The following is a 23773-nucleotide window of genomic DNA, read 5'->3' on the forward strand; positions in this document are numbered from 1 at the left end:
ATGTCTCCGACATTCAGCACTCCTCCGTCGAGAAGGAGGCCCAAGCCATAGTAGAAGCTGTACGGCATTGGAGGCATTACCTGGCCGGCAGGAGCTTCACTCTCCTCACTGATCAATGGTCGGTTGCCTTCATGTTCAACAACACACAGCGGGGCAAGATCAAAAATGATAAGATCTTGAGGTGGAGGATTGAGCTCTTCACCTACAACTGTTAAGTAATGGGTTAAGAGACATTGCAATTAGTTGTTTAATTTATGTTAAGTGTTCAATGATTGTCTCATATATGTTAAGTGTTCAATGATTGACACTAACGGGGCTTCAGGTGGACTCTGGAGCTTGTGATGATCTGTAGAGTTCTGTGCAGAGTGAGTTTGAACCATTAAAGGTGTGTTGGTGAAAAAGCAGCTGAACTCTTGCCTCTTCATACCACAGCATCTAGTACATGTTAACAATGGTAGCAGAGGATGGGTGCTGTGAAGGCTTGAAAGATACAATTTTTCCAGATCAAACCAAGGAATGAAAAAAAAAAGGGAAACATGGCTGAACCCAGGACAAAGATGGCTGGTTATGATTATCCTCCCCTATTTTCTGAAAGGGAATCATACGACCAATGGAGAAGTGCAGTAGTTATGTGGACTAAGGTGACTGCTTTAGGAAAGAGAAAACAAGGAATGGCATTGGCTCTTTCTTTACCATATGGCAGTAAAATCCGAAACAAAGTGCTTTCTGAGCTGGAGTTGGAAGAGTTAGACTCAGAAGAAGGTCTGGTGACTTTATTACTTTATATGGACAAGATTTATAAGAAAGATGACTTGTTAAGTGAGTATGAAGCATGGTCGGATTTTGATAAGTTCCGGAAAATGGAGGATTTATCAATGGAAGACGAAATAATGGAATTTGGCAGACTATATAAAAGGTTACAGAAACGCAACCTGGAATTTCCACAGTCTGTGTTGGCCTTTAAGTTACTTGACTGTGCTAGAGTGAGCAACATGGATAGACTCCTGGTTTTGACAGGAGTTCAGTTTACGGATAACGATACCTTATCCGAACAGATGACAAAAGCATTAAAACAAATTTCTGGGGAAACATTAGATTTCAATGGCTCTGATGACCCAAATAGGTCAGTCTGCTATAAGGCAGAATATGGAAGATACACTACTAACAGTATGGCAAAATCATATAGCTACGAACAGGCCTCAAGACTATAAAAGAAGACAGAGACAAGGAAATTATGAAGACAGAAACCCAGTTAGAACCTACAATAGGAGGATGAACCCCAGAAATGCACGGGGCATGATAAATCGATGTTTTCGATGTGACTCTCAATACCATTATGCTTTCAACTGTCCAACTCGTTATGATAGAGTATCTGAAGTGACACATGACACGGAAGAGTCAGAAGAGGAAAAAGATAGTGACCAGAAAGAAGGCATTGTCCTATTAACAAGCTGTTTTACGCCGGTAATGAGGGTGTTGGTTGCAGAATCTTTTAACTGTGCTGTATTGGACAGTGGCTGCACATCTACTGTGTGTGGGATTTACTGGTTAAAATGTTATCTGGGGGCAGCATGGTGGCCTAGTGATTAGCACAACCGCCTCACGGCGCTGAGGTCCCAGGTTCGATCCCGGCTCTGGGTCACTGTCCGTGTGGAGTTTGCACATTCTCCCCGTGTCTGCGTGGGTTTCGCTCCCACAATCCAAAAAAATGTGCAGAGTAGGTGGATTGGCCATGCTAAATTGCCCCTTAATTGGAAAAAATAATTGGGTAATCTAAATTTATTTTAAAAAAATGTTATCTGGAGGGCAGCGCGGTAGCATAGTGGTTAGCATCAATGCTTCACAGCTCCAGGGTCCCAGGTTCGGTTCCCGGCTGGGTCACTATCTGTGCGGAGTCTGCACATCCTCCCTGTGTGTGCGTGGGTTTCCTCCGGGTGCTCCGGTTTCCTCCCACAGTCCAAAGATGTGCGGGTTAGGTGGAGTGGCCATGCTAAATTGCCCGTAGTGTCCTAAAAAGTAAGGTTAAGGGGGGGTTGTTGGGTTACGGGTATAGGGTGGATACGTGAGTTTGAGTAGGGTGATCATTGCTCGGCACAACATCGAGGGCCGAAGGGCCTGTTTTGTGCTGTACTGTTCTAAATCTTCTAAATCTAAATCTGGACTCATTGGATGCTGAAAATCGTAACAAGGTTAAGGAATTTAAAAGTTCCACAAGTTTCAGGTTTTGGGATGATAATACTCTGAAGTCACTGAAAAGAGTGGTGATCCCTTGCAATATTGCTGGAGTGAATCATTTTATTAGCACAGATGTTGTATCAAGTGAGATACCTTTGCTTCTGAGCAGACCGTCGATGAAGAAAGCACACATGAAGCTGGATATGGAACAGGATAAGGCAACAGTTTTTGGAAAGACGGTAGACTTACAATTTACACAGTCGGGACATTATTGTATTCCATTATTGACAAATAATGTTTCAAGTAGAGTGGTTAAGGATGTATTAATGACAGTTGATAATGCGACTTTAGCTGGTAAAAAACTTATTGTAGTAAAACTGCATAGGCAATTTGCACATCCGTCTCCTCGGAGGCTGAAAAATTTATTAAAGGATGCAGGGGTAAGGGATGATGACTCTTCTAAGCTGCTAGAACAGGTTAGTGATTGCTGTGAAGTTTGCAGGAAGTACAGAAGGACACCAGCACGACCGATAGCAACCCTACCTTTGGCCAGGGATTTTAATGACATTGTGGCCATGGACCTTAAGATCTGGGATAAAGCAAATAATATATTTATTTTGCATTTTGTAGATTTAGCTACTAGATTTAGTCAATCAACGATTGTACGAAGTAAAGAAAAGCGAATAATTTTGGATAAAATTGTGGAAAAATGCATCGGGACAGGAATGGGTCCACCAGCAAAATTCTTTACGGATAATGGGGGAGAATTTGCTAATGATGAGTTTAGGGATATGTGTGAAAACATGAATATCAGAGTTATGAACACGGCTGCCGAAAGCCCGTTTAGTAATGGTGTCTGCAAAAGAAATCATGCTGTTATCGATGACATGCTTCGGAAAATTTGGGGAGATCGACCAAACTGCACGCTAAATTCAGCTTTAGCATGGGCGGTACATGCAAAGAATTAATTGCAGATGGTTGGGGGGCTATAGTCCTTATCAATTAGTGTTTGGTAGAAATCCTAAGACATTTTGGATGACCAGCCTCCAGCTTGGGAAGGGACTACAATTAGCTCAGGTTTTGCTGAACATTTAAACGTGTTACATAGCAATAGAAAAGCTTTTTTGGAAGCAGAAGTCTCTGAAAGAATTCGCAGAGCTTCAAGACATAATGTACGGCCATCAGATGCCGTTTTTCAACAAGGAGAAATGGTATACTATAAGAGAGACAATTCTAATGAATGGAAAGGCCTAGGGAAGTTCATAGGCATAGATGGCAAAACATTTATTTTGCAACATGGTAATCAAACTGTTAGGGTACATTCATCAAGGATAACGGGTACCGATTACAAATTTTCAAATTTAGACAGAGCAGACAGACAAGACGAGGAACCAGAGTCGTCTGGTACACATGTGTTACAGAACTATGAGGACCAGTTAACTGATATAGACAGGGTTTCTGTAGAGGAACACAACACGTCTGATAAATTAGAACAGGCCATTTTTCCGAATGGGCAACTGCCAAAGGTTGGTACAAAAGTGATATACTCGCCTGAAGGGTCTAGTCAATGGAAGGATGCAACTGTTATTAGTAGAGCAGGGAAGGCCACTGGAAAGTATAAACATTGGTTGAATGTACAGCATTCAGGGGAGGAAGTTAAGACAATGGATTGTGAAAACGAAGTTCAAAAATGGAGGGCACAGAAACGCAGTGCTAGTTTAGATAGTACATCGGATAGTGAACAGGTTCGCAGGAAAAGGTTGAGAATTATTGAAAGGACATCCCGCTACAGAAGAGAAAGATCAAGCAGTAGCAGTACAGAACGAGATACCAGGCAGGAAAGGGGACGTAGTTTATCAAGATCTCGGAACAGGAGTAAGACTACGAATACTAATAGAAGTAGAAGCCCACATGCACGTGGGATTTTGGTGGCTTCAAATAAATTAGATGAAAAAGTTATCAAAGATGCTAAACAGCAAAAATTGCATAGTTGGAGTGAATTTGGGGTATACACGGAAGTACTGGATAGGGGACAAAAAGCTCTATCCCACAGATGGATTTGTACAGAAAAGGTTCTTCCAGATGGAACTTATAAGGCAAAGGCCAGGCTTGTGGCAAGGGGATTTGAAGAAAACTTAGACGATCAGGACTTAAGGGTAGATTCACCTACAGCAGGAAAGGTTATTTTAAAGATCTTCTTGGCTCTATTAGCCACAAAGGCATGGGACTGCAAATCTATAGATATAAAAGCTGCCTTTTTGCAGGGGCATCAGCTCCAGAGAGACATTTTTCTCCGTCCTCCTAAAGAAGCAGCTAACACAGAAGGGGGTACTGTGGAAGTTGAACAAATGTATATATGGATTAAATGATGCATCTAGAGTGTGGTACTTTTCGGTAAGGTCAGTCTTGTTAAAGTTAGGCTGTTGCCAGTTGAAAGCAGATCCTGCAATGTTTTACTGGCACTATAAAGGAAATCTTGCTGGCATCTTCATGATGCATGTCGATGATTTTTTGTGGGGTGGGAAAAGTGATTTTGAAGCTATTGTAATCTCTGGTTTGAGGAAAGAATTCAGGGTTGGAAGTCAGGCTTCCGGTGCATTTAAATATATTGGTTTAGAAATCGGACAGACTCAGTTAGGGGCAACTTTACGTCAGCAATCTTACTTGGAAAGCATCAGTCCAATAGCAATTAGTCATGGCCGGGTTTCACAAAAAGACGCAATGGTTTCGAAGATAGAAAAAGAGCAACTGCGAAGTTTAATTGGGTAACTGAACTGGTTAGGAAGACAGACTAGACCGGACGTGAGTTTTGATGTTTTAGAGTTGAGTACAAAGGTGAATGATCCCAAAGTGGAAGACATAATAAGAGCAAATAATGTGTTGGCCAAACTAAAAATGCAGGAGTGTGTTTTGAAGTTCCCTGTTTTAGGTGATCTTAGGCATTTGAAACTCATAGTTTATAGTGATGCGTCCTATGCAAATTTATGTGATGGAGTTTCAAGCGCAGGAGGTTTTATAATTTTTCTTTTGGGGACCAATGGTAAATGTTGCCCTCTTGTGTGGGAAACAAAGAAAATAAGGAGAGTGGTCAAAAGCACTTTAGCTGCTGAGACATTAAGCTTAGTGGAAGCGGTGGATATGGCCTTTTATATAAATCAGATATTGGCAGAAATTTTGGGATTAGAGGATTTAGGTAATATGCCTATTGACTGTCACATTGACAATAACTCTCTGTGGGAAAATGTGCACTCTACAAAAAGTGTCAATGAAAAGAGGTTACGGATAGACATCGCAAGTTTAAAGCAGATGTTGGACAGAGGGGAAATAACAAAAATTAAATGGGTTGACAGTAGCTATCAACTGTCAGACTGTTTCACGAAAAGAGGGGCTAGTTCACAGAAACTTTTAGATATCGTGAATGAAGGGCGCCTGTTTCTGTGAATGTTTTTTTTTCTTCTACTTAAAAAAAAAGGGGGAATCAGGTGTGTGTTTTAGTTTCTTGAAATTTTAGTGTCTTGAAATTTTATTTTTACCTAATTGTTTTTTTTTCTCTAAGGAAGGGGAGACTGTTAAGTAATGGGTTAAGAGACATTGCAATTAGTTGTCTCATTTACGTTAAGTGTTCAATGATTGTCTCATTTATGTTAAGTGTTCAATGATTGACACTGATATGTAAAGGGGCTGCAGGTGGACTCTGGAGCTTGTGATGATCTGTACAGTTCTGTGCAGAGTGAGTTTGAACCATTAAAGGTGTGTTGGTGAAAAAGCAGCTGAACTCTTGCCTCTTCATACCACAGCATCTAGTACATGTTAACAACAACTATGAGATTTTGTATCGCCCCGGAAAGCTCAACGAGCCCCCCGATGCCCTATCCCGAGGTACATGTGCCAGCGCACAAGTGGACTGACTCCGGGCCCTGCACAACGATCACTGCCAACTAGGGGTCACATGTTTTTACCATTTCATCATGGCCCGCAACCTGCCCTACTCCATCGAGGAAGACAGGGCTGTCACCAGAGACTGCCAGGTCTGCGCGGAGTGCAAACTGCACTTCTACCGGCCAGACCGAGCGCACCTGTTGAAGGGCTCCCACCCCTTTGAGCGCCTCAGCGTGGATTTTAAGGGCCCCTCCCCTCCACCGACCGAAACACGTACTTCCTCAGTATGGTCAACGAATACTCCAGATTCCCCTTCGTCGCCCCATGCCCCGATATGACGTCTGCCACTGTCATCAAAGCCCTCAACACCATCTTCGCTCTGTTCGGTTTCCCCACCTACATCCACAGCGACAGGGAACCCTCATTCATGAGCAATGAGCTGCGTCAGTACCTGCTCAGCAGGGGCATTGCCTCGAGCAGGACGACCAGCTACAACCCCCGGGACGACGGGCAGGTGGAGCGGGAGAACAGGATGGTTTGGAGGGCCATCCAGCTGGCCCTACGGTCCAGAAGTCTCCCGGCCTCCCGCTGGCAGGAGGTCCTCCCCGTCGCCCTTCACTCCATTTGGCGCTCCTTTGCACTGTGACTAACAAAACTCCCCATGAACGTCTCTTTGACCTCCCAAGGAAGTCCACCTCCGGGGTTTCGCTCCCAACGTGGCTGGCAGCTCCAGGACCTGTTCTCCTCCACAAGCACATACGGTTGCACAAGGCGGACCTGCTAGTTGAGAGGGTACAGCTACTTCACGCGAACCCGCAGTATGCCTATGTGGCGTACGCCTACGGCCGCCAAGACACAGTCTCCCTTAGAGACCCGGCACCAGCTCGGTCCCCACATATCCCCCCACCTCTGCCCCGGCACCACCCTCCCTCCCCCCAGCGCACCCCACCACAGCCCCCACTCCAGGAAGATCCGTCCTCCCCTTTGTCCTACCCTGGGATGAAGATGAGGTCGACACGCACCCGGAGCCACCGATGACCGAACCGATGCCTGCATCACCACCAGGACTGCAGCGCTCGCAACGATGGATCAAGACGCTCGATCGTCTGAATTTGTAAACTTTTCCTAAAATGTTAAACACCTGCATGTAAATAGCCTTCCACCACCCCCGCGGGACTCTTTTTAACAAGGGGTGAATGTGGTAGTCACAACTGTTGTATCCTATATATCACACGTGGTGTATTACGGTAAGGCTCCTGGACTACAGGTACGGGGGTACATCCCAGCCTGCTGGCTCCGCCCAGTAGGCGGAGTATAAAGGTGTGGGCTCTCCGAACTGCAGCCATTTCGGCAACAGCTGCGGGAGGCTACACATCTCTATGTAACAAAGCCTCGATTACACTCTACTCTTGTCTCGTCATAATTGATAGTGCATCAAGGGGGATCCGAAGGGGCGGCAGAGAGCACAGAGTCTCACTCTTTGCAGATGACCTGCTCCTCTACATTTCGGACCCACAAAGCAGCATGGACAGAATCATCGCGTTCCTGAAAGAGTTTGGCATCTTCTCAGGCTACAAACTCAACATGAACAAAAGCAAGATCTTGCCGGTACACCCACAAGTAGGTGGGGCAGCACTAACGGGACTGCCATGTAAACAAGCCCGACACAAATTCCGCTACCTGGGGATCCAAATAGCCCATGACTGGAAAGGGATCCACAAATGGAACCTCACCAGTCTGACGGAGGAAGTAAAAAAGGACCTGCAAAGATGGAACACACTCCCACTCTCCCTCGCGGGGCAAGTCCAGATCATTAAAATGAACGCACTGCCCAGGTACCTCATCTTACTTATATCCATTCCAATCTACATCCCCAAGGCCTTTTTCAAAGCACTAGACAAATTAAGCGTTCGTATGGGGGCAGGGGGGAGAATGCTAGGATCCCAAAGGCGGTCCTACAAAAAACAAAATCCAGAAGGACTGGGGGTGCATTCTACCACTGGGCGGCGATGGTCGAGTGAATAAGGAGATGGATCAAGGAGCCAGGGGCCGAGTGGGAGACACTGACAGTCAGGGACCTATACACGGACGGCAGGATTGCAACACTGGACGAACTGACAGAGAAATTCCAGCTAGCCAGGGGGAGCGAGCTAAGGTATCTACAACTCAAAAACTTTCTACGAAAGGAGAAAAAGACATACCCACAACCGCCACGGAAGACATTACTGGAAGAGTTACTGGACGCAAGCATACGAGATAAAAGGAAACTTTAGTGGCATATATGACCAACAGGTAGAAAAGGCTAACACCGTACTGGACACAACAAGAAAGAAATGGGAGGAGGACCTGGGGATTGAAATAGGGTGGGGACTTTGGAGCGAACCACTGCACAGGGTCAACACCACCTCCACGTGCGCAAGGCTCAGCCTGACGCAGCTAAAAGTGGTACATAGAGCCCACTTAACAAGAACCCGTATGAGTAGGTTCCTTCTGGAGGTGGAGTTTAGATGTGAACAGTGCCAAGGAGGCCTGGCCGACCACGCTCACATGTTCTGGTCTTGCCCCAGACTTGTGGGTACTGGACAGCCTTCTTTGAGGCAATGTACAAAGTGGTGGGTTGAGGGTGAAGCCATGCCCGAAAGTGGCGGTCTTCAGACCAGCCAGATCTATTCCTGGGGAGGAGTGCAGACGCCCTTGCTTTGGCTCCCTGATCGCCTGCCATATCCTATTCGGTTGGCGGTCAGCAGCACCACGCAAAGCTGCAGACTGGCTGTCCGACCTCTCGGAATCTCTCCAAATGGAGAAAATCAAATTTGCCATCCGAGTGGTGGCGTGGGCGGGCAGGGCGGCTCCCGCCAGTGGCCTCGAGTCGCGGCATTTTCGGGGAAATCCCCGAGTCCAACGTACCCCCCCCGACTACCGTCAGCCTTTGGGGCCGTCGCGAGCAGCCAGTGGGGCCGGTTTAAAAACCGGCGAAGAACCCCACGCGGGTGTCGGGCGGTGGGGGCTGAGGCCCTGGGTCCAGCGCGGCGTCGAGACCAGAGCAGCGAAGGTGGAGCTACGAGGAGGCTGAGGCGGCAGGCCCGAGACTGGGGCCCCACATCGGATGGCTCCCACCCAGGAGGAAGAAAGAAGGCTGAAGCCTGGTCCCAGGGGAGCTCTGGGTGAATGTAGAGGAGAAGGAAGTTTGGTAAAGGATTTTTTTCTCTCCCCCTTTTGTTTTCTCAAAAAAAAAGAATAATTCAGATTGATGAAGGACAGGAGGGTGAAGGGGGAGAGAGGAGAAAAGAAAGAAAATAAAAAACAAGAAGCCGTCAAAGGATGCGAAAAGCAGCATCGATGGTGTCAAGGGGTCGGATTACTCTGCAATTGCTGTGTCAGATCACGCGCCACATTGGGTGGATATGGTGCCGGAGAAGGGGATAGCGCAGAGGCTGGGGTGGAAACTGGATGTGGGGCTTTTGGGGAACCAAGTATTCTGTGAGAAAATTGAAAAGATAATTAAAGAATATGCAGGTTTCAACTGTACGAGTGAGGTATCGAAGGCAGTCGTCTGGGAGGCTCTAAGGTGGTAGTGAGGGGTGAGGTAATTTTGTTTAAGGCCAGGGTGGACAAAGAGGAGAGGTTGGAGTGGCAGAGGCTAATAGATGGGATGTTGGAGGCAGACAGGAGTAATGCAGAGGATGGGGACCCAGCGATGCTGAGAAAGAGGAAGGAACTATAGACGAGCTTCGACCGACTATCCACCAGGAAGGCGGTGGCCCAACTGAGGCGTGCGAGGGGTACAGTCTATGAACATGGAGACAAGGTGGGGTGTATGTTAGCGGGTCAGCTCCGGAGGGAAGCAGCAGCAAGGGAAATTCTTCAGGTAAGGGTTAGGGCCGGGAAGTTGGTGGTGGCTCTGGAGCTGATTAACAAGGTTTTTTGAGGAATTTTACGAGAGGTTGTACAGGTCAGAGCCACCCCGGGGGAGACCGTGAAATGCTGGAATTTCTAGATGGGTTGGAGTCCCGAGGCTAGGGGAGGGGGACAGGGCTACATTAGAAGGAGCAATACTGGAGCAGGAGATACAGGATGCGATTGGGAGGATGCAGTCGGGGAAGGTGGCAGGGTTTCCGTGGAATGTTATAAAAAATGTAAGGATAAGTTGGCACCCCTGATGATGGGGATGTTTGAAGAGGCGATAGGGAAGGGAGTGCTGCCGCAAACCTTGGGGCAGGCATCAATTTCACTGTTGCTTAAAAAGGATAAAGATGCAACGGAGTGTGGGTCGTATAGGCCCATATCATTTCTGAATGTGGACGCAAAGGTATTGGCGAAGGTACTGGCTGGAGGGATGCCTCCCGAGGGTGATAGGTGATGTTCAGACAGGGTTCGTGAAAGGGAGGCAGCTGTTTTCGAATATTAGGAGTGTTTTGAACGTCGTTATGGCACCAGTGGAAGGGAAGGAAACAGAGGTGGTGGCGGCATTGGATGCCGAGAAGGTGTTTGATCGGGTGGAATGGGGGTACCTGATGGCAGTGCTGGAGCGGTTTGGGATTGGACCAAGATTTGTGAACTGGGTAAAGTTATATAAGGAGTCGCAGGCGAGTGTCCGCACGAACAATATCAGTTTGAGATACTTCTTTCTCCACCGTGGGATGAGGCAGGGATGTCCTGTGTCCCCCCTGCTGTTTGTGCTTGCGATTGAGCCGTTGGCCATCGCATTAAGAAGTTTGGGAGCATGGAAAGGAATAGTGAGGGGGGACAGAGCATAGGGTGTCCTTGTATGCCGACGACTTGCTGCTGTATGTGTCGGAGCCGAGTGCGTCGATAGGAGGAATATTGGAGTTGCTGCAGGTATTTGGGTCTTTCTCTGGGTACCAGCTGAACTTGGACAAGAGTGAGTATTTTGTGGTGTCTCAGCCGGGGGTGGGGGCAGGGGTGGGGGGGGCTGCCATTCCGTAGGGCAGGGACCCACTTTAGATACCTGGGGGTGCAGGTTGCCCGGGAGTGGGGAAGGCTTCGCAGATACAACATCACTAGTTTGGTGAGGAGAGTGAAAGCCGATCTGGCGAGGTGGGATGGTCTCCCTCTGTCACTGGTGGGTCTGGTGCAGGCGGTTAAAATGAATGTGTTGCCGCGATTTCTGTTTATCTTTCAATGCCTACCAATTTTCCTGCAAAAGTCTTTTTTCAGGGAGATTGAGGGAAGGATTACCTCATTCATATGGGGAGGGAAAGTGGCCAGAGTGAGGAAGGTGCTGCTACAGAGGGGGAGCAGGCAGGGAGTTTGGGTCTCCCGAACCTGATGTACTACTACTGGGCGGCGAATGTGGAGAAGATGTGGAGCTGGGTCAGAGGGGTTGATTCCCAGTGGGTCAGATTGGAGGAGAGTTTGTGCAGGGAGTTGTGGCTGAAAGCACTAGCAACAGCTCCAGGGAAATGCTCAGGGAGTCCGGTAGTAATAGCTTCATTGAAAATCTGGAGGCGTTTCGGTAACATTTTGGGTTGGGGCAGGGTCGAGGGAAATGCCGATTCGGGAGAACCACAGATTTGAGCTAGGGAGGTGGGACGGAAGTTTTCGGAAATGGGAAGAGAAGGGGATTAAGACCATAAAAGATTTGTTTCTTCGGGGTCGATTTGCGGGATTGAGGGAGCTGGAAGCGAAGTATGGGCTGGAGCAGGGAGAAGTGTTTAGATATATGTGATGAGACCATCAATTCACAAGACACGTGATTGGAAGTGAACAGTGGTTTTAATAGTCTTACAACTGAGCCTGCCTGCGACGAGATGAACTGGCAGCAGGCTCACGACTGCAGAGCTTTATACTTCCAGTTAGTGGGAGGAGCCATGGGTGGAGCCCAGTACAAACTCCTCATCTCCCTCTATGGGCAGAGCCACGCAACGGCTCATATACAGAGCCCACAAGGACACAATACATTTGATACAACACAGTGTGAATTACTAGGTTTATAATTCACCACATTCACCCCCTGTTAAAAAAGCCGGTCCGGCGGCCGAGTCGTCCTTTGGGATCGGTGAAGCACCGGGGCTGCAGCCTCTTCTGGTGGCTGTGGGTGACGGTTGGTGAGGGTACGATAGTGGACTCCAGGGGTGATACGGTCCGAGCTTCGTACCCGGCTGGTTCAACTGGCGACGGGGAGTGCCGGAAACCCATAGGCGCGGGGGCGTGGAGCACAGGCAGTGAACCTGTAGGTGCGGGGGTGCAGGTCGCGGAAGGATGTGCGGAGTGTAGTGTGAGGGATACCTCGGCGGTAGTGGTGATGGGACTGGATCCTGCAGGCGCCAGGTCCCGGAGGGAAACAGTGTCCTGACGGCCATCAGGGTATTCGATGAAAGCGTATTGGAGGTTCAAGTGGAGTAGGAGCACTCTCTCTACGAGTGGGTCAGTTTTGTGTGCCCGGACATGCTTCCGGAGGAGAACCGGGCCCGGTGTCTTCAACCATGCTGGGAGCGAAACCCCCGTGTAGTGCCCCTAGAAAAAACAAATAGCCGTTCGTGAGGGGTCTGGTTGGTGGCTGTGCATAGGAGGGACCTAATAGCATGGAGCGCGTCGGGGAAGACCTCCTGCCAATGGGAGGTCGGGAGATTCCTGGACCGGAGGGTCAGTATGACGGTCTTCCAGACCATCGCATTCTCCCTCTCCACCTGCCCGTTCCCCCTGGGGTTGGAGCTGGTAGTCCTGCTCGAGGCGATGCCCTTGTCGAGCAGGTACTGACGCAGCTCGTCGCTCATAAAGGATGTACCCCTGTCGCTTTGTACGTAGCTGGGGAACCCGAACAGGGTGAATATACTGTGCAGAGCTCTGATGACTGTGTGGGAAGTCATATCGGGGCACGGGATAGCAAAGGGGAAGCGGGAGAACTCGTCGATGACGTTCAGGAAGTACACATTCCGATTGGTCGAGGGGAGTGGCCCTTTGAAATCGATGCTTAGGCGTTCAAAGGGCCGGGAGGCCTTTACCAGGTGGGCCCTGTCTGGTCTATAGAAGTGCGGTTTGCACTCCGCGCAGATCAGGCAATCCCTGGTGATGGCTTTTACCTCCTCAGTGGAGAAAGGCAGATTTCGGGCTTTGATATAGTGGGCGGGCCGGGTGACCCCCGGGTGGCAGAGGTCATTGTGGATAGCTTTCAGGCGGTCGTCTTGCGCGCTGGCACAGGGCATCTGGGGACTCGTTGAGCTTCCCCGGTCGATACATAATATCGTACTTGTAGGTGGAGAGTTCAATCCTCCACCGCAGGATTTTATCATTTTTTATTTTGCCCCTCTGTGAGTTGTCAAATATGAAGGCAACCGATCTTTGGTCGGTGATGAGGGTGAACCTCCTACCTGCGAGGTAGTGCCTCCAGTGTCGTATAGCTTCCATGATGGCTTGTGCTTCCTTTTCGATTGAGGAGTGTCGAAGTGGAGAAGGTTCGGGAGAAAAAGGCGACTGGTCTCCCTGCCTGATTCAGAGTGGCGGCGAGAGCGACCTCTGAGGCGTCGCTCTCCACCTGGAAGGGGACGGATTCATCCAACGCCCACATGGCCGCTTTGGCGATGTCCTCCTTGATGCAGGTGAAGGCCTGGCGAGCCTCATCTGACAGAGGAAAGAGTGTGGCCTTAAATTGTGGGCAGGCTTTGTCCGCATACTGAGGGACCCACTGGGCATAATACGAGAAGAATCCTAGGCACCTTTTGAGGGCCCTGGGACAATGAGGGAGAGGGAGTTGTAAGAGGGGGCACATACGGTCCGGGTCGGGGCCCAGGGCTCCGTTTTCCACGACATAGCCGAGGATGGTTAGCCTGGTCGTGCGGAAAACGCATTTCTCCGTGTTATACGTGAGGTTGAGTTTCTGGGCAGTCTGGAGAAATCGATGGAGGTTAGCGTCGTGGTCCTGCTGATCATGGCCGCAGATGGTGACGTTATCCAAGGACGTAAACGTGGCCCGCAGCCCGTACTGGTCCACCATTTGGTCCATTGCTCGTTGGAACACCGAGACCCCATTCATGACGCCAAAGGGAACCCGGAGGAAATGGAAGAGGCGGCCATCTGCCTTGAACGCCGTGTAGTGGCGGTCCTCCGGGCGGATTGGGAGCTGGTGATATGCAGACGTCAGATCCACCGTAGAGAAAATTGCTGTGGGTCTGGATGCACATATAGGACAGACTCGAATGGCAGATTTCCTTCCCTAAAGGACATTAGTGTACCAGATGGGTTTTTACGACAATCAACAATGGTCATCATTAAACTTTTAATTCCACATTTTTTATTGAATTCATATGTCACCATCTGAAGTGGTGGGATTCGAACCTGGGTCCCCAGAACATTACACCGGGTTTCTGGTTTACTAGTCCAGTGACAATATCATTACACCACCACCACCCCTGGTACCTATGTATCTTGATAATGATGGCCCATGGTTGCTCCCCTGATTTGGGCCTTGGCTGGAGTGACCTGCGGGCCCTGTCTATTTCTGGGGGCTTGGGTAGGTTTTCCCCCTGACCAGCTTGCCCAACACCTGAGCCATGTACTCCATGGGTTTCTGCCCTCATTGCCCTCTGGCAGGCCCAAAATGCAAAGATTCTAGTGGCACAATCGGCTTTCCTGGTCCTCCACTTTTCCCTTGAATGTTCCCTGGGCCGCCACCAACTTCGTTACCTCCACTTCCAATGAGGCGATTCACACGCACATGTTCTGGTCCTGTCCCAAATTGGTGGGCTTTGGGTGTCTTTCTTCAGCACCACATCGGCAATCCTGAATATTGATTTAGAGCCCTATCCACCAGCGGCTATATTTGGGATTGGTGGGTGCTGCGGATGAGTGCAGGGGCGATGCCCAACACAGTAACTATGCGGGCATTATAAAACAATAACCTAATCTTGTAAGGGGTCTAGTTTGAGGGCTCTGGTGACGGCAGCATTGCCAATGGCTCTGAGTAGGTATTCAGGGAGTCCGGTGGTGCAGTCAAGGTGAAGATATGGAATCAGTTGAGAAGGCATTTTAGGGTGGATGAGATTTCGGTGTTAACACTGCTGTGCAAGAATCATGGGTTTGAGCAGGGGGAAGGGATGGATTGTTTATTCAGGGGGTGGAGGGAAGTGGGGCGGGTCAAGGTGAGGGATCTGTATTTGGAGGAAGAATTCGCCAGTCTGGAGGAGCTAAGAGGAGGGTAGAGCTGCCGAGGGGGAGTGAGTTCAGGTATCTGCAGGTTAGGGACTTTGCACGAAAGGTCTGGAAGGGGTTCCCTAGGTTGCCGAGATACACCCTGCTGGAGTGACTGCTGCTTCCGGATGTGGAAGGGGAGGAAAGAATTTGGGATATATACAAGTGGCTGGGGGAGCAGGGGTGCGAGCAGGTGGTGAAGATCAAGGAGAAATGGGAAGCGGAGTTGGGAGGGAGATCAATAGGGGAGTAAGAAATTAGGCACTGCGTAGGGTAAGGGTGAGCCTGATACAGTTTAAGGTGGTGCACAAGGTGCATATGACTTGGGAGAGAATGAGTGGATTCTTTCAGGTGGTAGCAGATCAGTGTGAGAGGTGTGGGTGGGGGCCAGCGAATCACACGCAATGTTTTGGGGTTGTGAAAAATTGGGAAGATTCTGCGTGCCAGTGTTCGCAGAGCTAGCCAGGATAGTGGAGGAGGCGGCAATATTTGGGGTTGCAGAGAAGCTGGAGCTCATGGAAAGGAGGAAGGCCAATGCCGTGGCCTTCGCCTCTCTGATTGCAGGGCGGTGAATTTTACTGGAGTGGCGGTTGGCATCGTTGCCGGGGGTAGTGGCTTGGTTGGGTGACCTGTATGACTTCCTGCGGCTGGAGAAGATAAAGTTAAGAGGCTCTGAAGGGGGTTTGAGAAAAGATGGGGGATGTTTGTGACTGTTTGAGGAGCTTGAGGAGCTGGGGGGGGTGGGGGGGTGAAAAAGTGAAAAGATTTGTACAGACTGCATAGTTGATTGCTGGGAAGTATGTTTCCCGGGTGTTTATTTGCTTTAACCTGTTTTGATACATGATTGTAATAAAATACATTTAAAAAAAAAGAAAACAATAACCTACTCAAGAGAGGAGTTTTTGTGCTGCACGTCTGTTCACTTTTACCATTTTGCTCCGGTAATTGTGATTCACTTGTAATGTGATTTCTGACATATTTGCGATTGATTCCCCAAACTAGTACTTTCCCCCAAATAAACAGCATATCAATTAGTTGGTGTGGTGGGAACGTAATCTCCTGTTCAGATGTTGCAATAAACAGCAGGAGTGAATCACTTCCAGCCTATATCTGAAACCTGCACTGGTGTTGAGTGATGACCAATGGAATTGACAGAAGTTTGGTGAGGAGAAATGAGAGGATTTGCCATTTAATGTACCTTCTTTGTTTTTATGCATGGACGTTCAAGACAGGCATTGAGTAAATTACATTGTGATATAAAACATTTACATTAAACTTCCACGCACGTTCCAGAAGATAAAGGTTTAAAATTACAAATCTCGTAGCGGGGGGGGGGGGGGGGGGGGTGGGTGGGGGGTTGTTTTGTTCCAAAAACATACTCCATTCATAACATTTGTAGCGTTGCATTGCAAAACATTTCAACTTGAAAATTGCAGAAAGTGCCACTGAAGCCCGACTTGTGTCCGTCCATTCCTGGCTGCCTCTGTGCAATGCCTTTGATATCTACAATGCACATTCCAACGTCAGGCAGACATCTCAGCAGCAGAGGGGGTGGGCGCAACATTTCCCAATTGAAAATTACAAGAGGGTGCGATAGAATGCATTTTTTTGTTTGTTTTCCCCTTCAAGGTGCCTCGGAACAGTTATTCATATTTAGTGTTATGGGTGGTGGTGCTTCCACAAATGGGAACAATTGGGATGGAGGACGCATTTATATGGCCTCCTCGGCTGCAACAGTGAGCAAAGGGGATGTGTGTGAGGACCGTGACTGGAAGCTTGGACAAGTTGCAAAATAAGCACACACACAACCTGCTGACTGACCAATGGTGGCGCGGGGCGCCGCAGTCTCGCGCTACTTTCCTGCAGAACGCGCGCGCCCACTCACCCACTCACCCACAAGCGCGGCCGAGGCGCGAGAGGCGCGTCGCTGCCAACCGGTGTGCGCGGACGTGGCGCGCGCGCGCGCGGGGGGGGCGGAGCCAGCAGTCAGAGGCAAGGCTGTTGAGGTGGTATTTTGTCCTCGCGGGGAGAGAGGTTACGGGTGAGAGGGGAGCAGGCAGGCTGCTGGCTAAAGGTAAGAACCGCCGGCTCGGAATGCAAATGGTAAATAGCAGCAGCATAACGCAGCAAGTGAGGAGCGGAGCGCTCTATCATTGATATCCCCCTCCCTCCCGGTCCAGTTACCGCTCACCTAGCGGTTTTATGAATCAATTTGCTTGCAACACAATTCCACACAATTGGAAGTCCCGAGTGAGGGAGGGAGGGATAGCGAGAGAGAGAGCAGCGGGCTCACACATATTCGAGTGACCGGTAACCCAGTCATGGAACCGTTGGCAGAATATGTGTCTTCAGTAAATATGAACTATTTTGTTTTCGCGTGGACCCCCCCCCCCCCAATGTCAACATTTAATCTAACGGCAGCCCCGCAATCCCGAGGCGATTAAAGGTGGGTTATTATTGCTGGACAGTAGAAAGCAGCAGAGGGAAAGGGGGAGGCACACGGACTGACTGAGACGGCGGAACCGGCCACACATCTCCTACATGTTAACCAGCAGGAGACGTGTCAGTCTGTTTCATTCACCTTTCATTTATTATTGGTTTTTTTTCGCTTGTGCTTGACGGGCTTTTTCGAGTGTTTCGGTTGAGCCCTTGCAAACCGAGTTGGCAAATGACTGAGTGAGGGCAGGAACAATGGCTGCTGTAGGATTTACTGAGGGGAGAGAAGATTGAAAGAAATACTCTTGTGTTATGCCAACATCACACCGTACTATGTGAAGAAACAAGGTTGTCCTGCATTTAGGCTTTGATTCCAATAATTTTGTATTTGCAAGGGCTGTCTTCCCCCCCCCCCCCCCCCCCCATCGCAACCTGACAGGTTAGTTAGTTTGTTTTATTATACTGCCTTGTTCTTATTTTGCTTTGAACCAAAAGAAAATACTGACACAGGATTGATTGGAGGAAGCAGTGTGTGAAATCTCGAGAATTCCAGCAACTAGGCTTGGCATTTGGGCATAGTTTGGAATTCCACTCTGAAAGTCAACAAACATTTCCTCACTTCACACTAGCAGTAGCATTCCAAGGATGATGAAATAAAACGAAATGATGAACATGCAGTTTCTCCCCCTCTTGCAATCATTAAACTTTAATCAACCCGCTAAACGGTGGAATAAAGGTCAATAGTGACAATCTGATGAAAGATGATAAGATAGCTTTTATTACATCTTGTGTAATCTTTCCCACCTTTCTAAATGGGAATTTCCATGTTGAGGTATTTAAAGGCAAACTGCTTTGAATGTTTTAGATTAAGTGAAAATTTGAAGGGAACATTGTGAGAAGGGTTTACATCTCTGTGAACCGCACTGAGGTATGTTTTAGTTATTGGAATTTCTGTGCTAATATTTGACATTTTATTTGCAGATGGTTTACCCACATATTGTGGTGATCGCAGCCATGATATTCTGTGTTTTATTTTAAAGAGCAACGCAATGGTCCGACATCACAGCAATGGCTGATTTTTATTTTCTTACTGAGATTGCTTCATTGGGGGGCATGAGTGTGGGACCTCACTAAGGTGGAAAAGAGAGAGAGGATACAAGATAATTTGAGAAGGAGTGGGTAGGAGGTAGGTGATGTCAAGGTTGGACTTCAATTGTCTGCAGGAGGAGGACGCTGAGGGATGCAAGAAGTTTAGTTTTGAGATCCTGGAAAAAGATAAATCAAGATATTGTGGCATTGGTCTTGACCATGGATGCTGGTTTCTCATAGCTGAAGATGTTAGATTCTGCTTTCAATACTGTTCTTTAAAACATGTTTTAGAAATGGATTCTGTAACTTGGTTTCATCTTGTGAAAACATGAAAATCGGTAGCCTTGGTTGAGAACGTAGGCAAGGAAAAGGACGTCTAGAGTGCTTGAAACATAAAAAGGAAGCAAGAGGAAAGTTCAGAAGAACGCTGACAATATTTTGATAAAGACAAAGATTGCATGGTGGTACGGTGGCAAGTAGTTAGCACTGCTGCCTGCAGCGCTCAGGACATGGGCTTGATCCCAGCCCCGGGTCATTGGCTGAGTGGAGTTTGCACATTCTCCCCTTGTCCATGTAGGTTTCACCCCCATAACCCAAAGATGTGCAGGTTAGGTAGGTTGGCCATCCTAAATTGTCCCTTAATTGGAAAAAAAATAATTTGGTATTCTAAATTTATTTTAAAAAAGACAAAAGAGATTGTGACATTGCTTGGAGGGAAGCGATGAGCAATTTGCCCGTTAGTAGATAAATCTTCCTTTTGTATCCTCTGTCAGAGAGGTGTTCAAAAGCTTCCCTATATAAAGCCCCACTGTACTAAACGTCTCTTACATTCCTTTAACTGAAGAACTGGAAGGATGTGATAGTTGCAATTCTGCTGATATATGGTCGTAATGCATATAATTTTTTAAAAACTCAAGAAATTGGAGATAAGGGTTGGCATTAGCTGATATTTGGAATTTTTTCTCGGGATGTATTTGCTTGTGTCTTTTTTTTCGAGCTGCTTAAGATTTTAAAAATTATTTCATGGAATGTGTGCAGTGTTGGCAAGGCAGCATTTTTTTGTCCAACCATAATTTCCTCAAGAAGGTGGTGGTGAGCTGCTTTCTTAAACCGGTGCAGTCCGTCTGTTGCAGGTACACCCTTAGTTCTGATAGGAAGGGAGTTCCAGGATTTTGATCCAGTGACTGAAGAAATGGCTGTGATGTCAGAATGGTATGCAGCTTGGAGGAGAGCTTGCAGATGGTGGTGTTCCCATGCATTTGCAGCTCTTGTGCTTTAGATGGTAATGGTCAAGGGCAGTCAGTCACTGACCTCACCTCTGGAGTTAGGCTCTTTTGTCCATGTTTGAACCAAGGCTGTAATGAGGGCAGGAACACTGTGGCCCTGGTGGAACCCAAACTGAGCATTGATGAGCAGGTTATTGCTTAGGAAGTGCTACTTGATAGCTTTGTTGATAACCCCTTCCAACACTTTACTGATGACGAGCATAGTCTGACGGGGCAGTAATTGGCTGGGCTGGAATTGTCCTGCTTTTTGTGTACAGGGCATACCTGGGCAATTTTCCACATTGCTGAGTAGATGCCAGTGTTGTAGCTGTACTGGAACAGCTTGGCTAGAGGTGCAGCAAGCTCTGGAGCACAAGTCTTCAGTACTATTGCCGGAATATTGTCGAGGCTCACAGCCTTTGCAGCATCCAGTGCCTTCAGCCGTTTCTTGATATCACGTGCAGTGAATCGAATTGGCTGAAGACTGACACCTGTGATGCTGGGCACCTCCGCAAGAGGCTGGAATTGATTATCCACTCGGCACTTCTGGCTGAAGATTTTTGCAATTGCTTCAGTCTTCCGTTTTGCACCGATGTGCTGGGCTGCCCCATCGTTGAAAGTGGGGATATTTGTGGAGCCTCCTCTAGTGAGTTGTTCAATTGTCCACCACCATTCACGGTTAGATGTGTCAGAACTGCAGAACCTAGATCTTGATTCATTGATTGTGGGCTTGCTCAGCTCTGTCTGTTACTTGCTGCTAAAGCTCTATGGCATGCAAGTATATCCCATGCTGTAGCTTTACCAGTTTGACACCTCATTTTTATGTATGTGTGGTCCTGCTCCTGGCATGCCCTCCCGCATTGAAGGGCTGTAATCTCACTCTGGTTCAAAATCCAGTTTAAAACATCAGGGTAAAGCTCACTCATTTTATAACTGCCATCTAGTATAGATTAGATTAACCTCAACATTGTTTTTATGGTATTTATTACCATGAAGTTGACCTCCAACCCCCCCACAAAATTGCTGAAGTCACTGTCTGTTGCTGTGGTGCAGTTCAACATATGCAACATTCCCTTCCCTTCAGTACTCTATCTCACCCCAGAGATCCATTTTGATATGTGAACATATGGTGTTATTGGTTGGCTATGTTATCATAGAGGCCTGTACAGCCAGACTGGTTTTGTACCACACACACACCCTATCCCTTAAAGTGCACTGCATTGTGATCAGGAATTAATTTGGCCGAGGCTGATTGGGATGCTGCAGGTGCTGCTTTTCTGAAATTGATGTAAAGCAAGAGTCTTTGAGGTTTACAGCATGGAAACAGGCCCTTCGGCCCAACTTGTCCATGCCGCCCAGTTTTTACCACTAAACTAATCCAAATTGCCTGCATTTGGCCCATATCCCTCTATACCTATCTTACCCATATAACTGTCCAAATGCTTTTTTTTAATAAACAATTTTATTGAGGTAGTTTTTGGCTTTATAAACAGTTACAGACATCATCAGGAAGGAAGCAAAAAGGGCAAAAATGTGCAAACATCCACGTACTTTCAATACTTCCATCGTAACATATTGCACAAGCCCGCTCCCCTCCCACCGGTACTACCCGCCATATTTTCCCTCCTACTCTACTCTACCCCCCACCCCCCTGCTGACACTCACTCTCCCGCAAAGAAGTCAATAAATGGTTGCCACCTCCGGGTGAACCCCTGCACAGATCCCCTCAAGGCGAACTTAATTTTTTCCATCCCCAGGAAACTCGACATGTCCGCAAGCCACCACTCCGTCTTCGGGGGCTTTGAGTCCCTCCACGCCAATAATATTCGTCGCCAGGCTATCAGGGAAGCAAAGGCCAGCACATCGGCCTCTTTCTCCCCCTGGACCCCCGGGTCTTCCAAAACCCCAAAAATTGCCACCACTGGACTCATCACCACCCTTGTTTTTAGCACCTGGGACATGACCCCCCGCAAATCCCTCCCAGTACCCCCTCAGCTCAGGGCATGCCCAAAACATGTGAACATGGTTCGCTGGTCCTCCCGCGCACCTAGCGCATTTGTCCTCTATCCCAAAAAATTTGCTCATCCGAGCCACCGTCATATGGGCCCGGTGAATGACCTTAAATTGGATCAGCCCGAGCCTAGCACATGTCGCGGTCGAGTTTACCCTACTCAGGGCCTCTGCCCACAGCCCATCCTCCATTTCCCCGCCTATCTCCTCCTCCCATTTAAGTTTCAGTTCCTCTGTCTGGGACCCTTCCTCCCTCATGAGCACCTTATATATACCCGAGACTCTGCCCTCCCCTTCTTCCCTCCTAGAGACTATTCTGTCGAGGATCCCCATTGGCGGGAGGCGAGGGAAAGATGGGACCTGTCTACGAACAAAGTCCCGCAACTGTAAGTATCTAAAATCATTTCCCCTTACCAACCCAAATTTCTCCTCCAAGCTCCTCAAACTCGCGAAGCTCCCTTCCAGGAACATATCACCCACCCTTCCCGCCCCTGCTCGCCGCCATACTCGGAACCCCCCACCCATACTGCCGGGGGCAAACCGATGGTTGTCGCAGATTGGCGCCCAGACAGACGCCCCCATCTCCCCCACATGCCTCCTCCACTGGCCCCATATCCGCAGGGTCGCCACCATTACCGGGCTGGTGGTGTACTTGGCCGGCGGCAGCGGTAGAGGAGCCGTGACCAGGGCTTCCAAACTGGAGCCCCTGCACGAAGCCGCCCAAATGCTTTTTAAATGACACAATTGGACCTGACGCTAATACTGTCTCTAGCAGCTCCTTCCAGACACTCACCACTCTCTATGTGAAAAACATTGCCCTCTGGACCCTTTTATATCTCTCCCCTTTCATCTTAAACTAATGCCCTCTAATCAAACTAGGTTGAGTCCAAGACCATTTAGAGGCTTATTATTTCTTCTATAGTAGTAAATTCTGTTAAACTGTTGGTGTGATTATACTTCATTGTGTGCTTCTTGCAGATTCTATGGCAACTATCAATGCCTACTGCATGCTGTTATCATTGATGTGCAGTAACCTCCATTTTGACAAGATTAGCAAATATGACAATCAGTGCAACGTTATCACTTGATAGATTACTGGGAAATAATGCCTTTAGTACACATTTTGAATATGAATGCAGAGAGATGCAGTCTGAAAAGCACAGAGGTTAATTATTAATTATTATAAGTTGTAAGACTTCTTAATATGCTCACCCCAGTCCACTGCCGGCATCTCCATAGCATGGCATTATTAACCATGCTTTATTAACCATTATTAACAAGGAGTGTTGTGACCACTCCATTATCGTCACATTTGCATCCGATTTTGGCAGAATCCACATATTGCATGCAAGGTGAATTGATTTGTCACAGCATTCTTGACATTGGTAAAATTTCCTTCTCCGAAAATGTAATTCTTCAGATCTGATGCAGCAACCAACACAGAAAATTGTAAGGAGCATTTGCTGCTGTGTAGCACAAGTGTAATTCTGTATTCATGCCCTGAGTGGGCGCAGTCAAAGTGGGCATATGGGAGTGACGGAAGTTTGTTTACACTCTGCAGTACAGAATGCGAGGGGGGAGGCCATATTAGATCTCATTCCACAATGCAACTCCCAAGTATCAAGGTCAAAGATACGTTTAGTTCTGTTTCACAAGTTGAAGATGCTAACATAGAGAAACTTTCCCAAATGTTATGTCAGTGACATTTCTTTAATTCTCAATGGAGGAATTTATGTACCTAATAATAATCTTTATTAATGTAACAAGTAGGC

At 48.0% G+C, this 23773-nt stretch overlaps 1 protein-coding gene across 1 annotated transcript in view; it reads left to right on the forward strand.

Annotated features, from left to right (window-relative positions):
* Positions 1-17140: 17140 nt before the first annotated feature.
* The window catches only part of slc25a22a (solute carrier family 25 member 22a), a 230612-nt gene continuing 223979 nt past the window's right edge, over positions 17141-23773 (forward strand). The window contains 1 exon segment of the mRNA XM_038807493.1: positions 17141-17275. The gene's annotated coding sequence lies outside the window, so the exon portion shown is untranslated.

The sequence above is a fragment of the Scyliorhinus canicula genome, chromosome 9 (genome assembly GCF_902713615.1).
Source record: "Scyliorhinus canicula chromosome 9, sScyCan1.1, whole genome shotgun sequence".
In the NCBI taxonomy this organism is placed as follows: Eukaryota; Metazoa; Chordata; class Chondrichthyes; order Carcharhiniformes; family Scyliorhinidae; genus Scyliorhinus; species Scyliorhinus canicula.